Here is a 559-nt window from a genome sequence, read left to right on the forward strand (position 1 = left end):
TAGCTGTGTATATTCTTTCTTGGTTTCACTGTATTGCGTAACATTCATTCAAGAACGTGTTTTTGTTTGGTGTATGTTATGTAAGTGTTTAACTGTTTAATGATCTATTAACTGTTCTGTATTAGTATCCTTGGCTCTTACGAAAAGTTAAATATATGATGAAAAGTAGGCCTACGAAAATTAGGTCTACGAAAAGTTAAATATATGATGAAGAGTCTTATTTAGGACCAATATCCTACATTCTAGCTGTATTATAGTACTTCTTAATTGTTAGATTTGTTGTATTTCTAACAAACAAGCACTTTTGATAACTGAGAACACTGTGTCATTTTCTCAACGGCGTCATCGAGAGACAGTTATCAGATTTTTCTAGATGTGGTTTGTAAAAAAAAAAGATATGTGTTTTCTGTGTGCATGGTTTTATGAACGTCTCTGTGGAATGACGTTTGTATCATGTGTTTCAGCAGCTTTATACGGATATAAAAATATATATATAATTTGAAAAAGGATATATGATTTTACTTAATTCCCCATAGAAGACCCTAGATCATCGTTATCG

The sequence above is a fragment of the Penaeus monodon genome, chromosome 21, assembly GCF_015228065.2.
Source record: "Penaeus monodon isolate SGIC_2016 chromosome 21, NSTDA_Pmon_1, whole genome shotgun sequence".
In the NCBI taxonomy this organism is placed as follows: Eukaryota; Metazoa; Arthropoda; class Malacostraca; order Decapoda; family Penaeidae; genus Penaeus; species Penaeus monodon.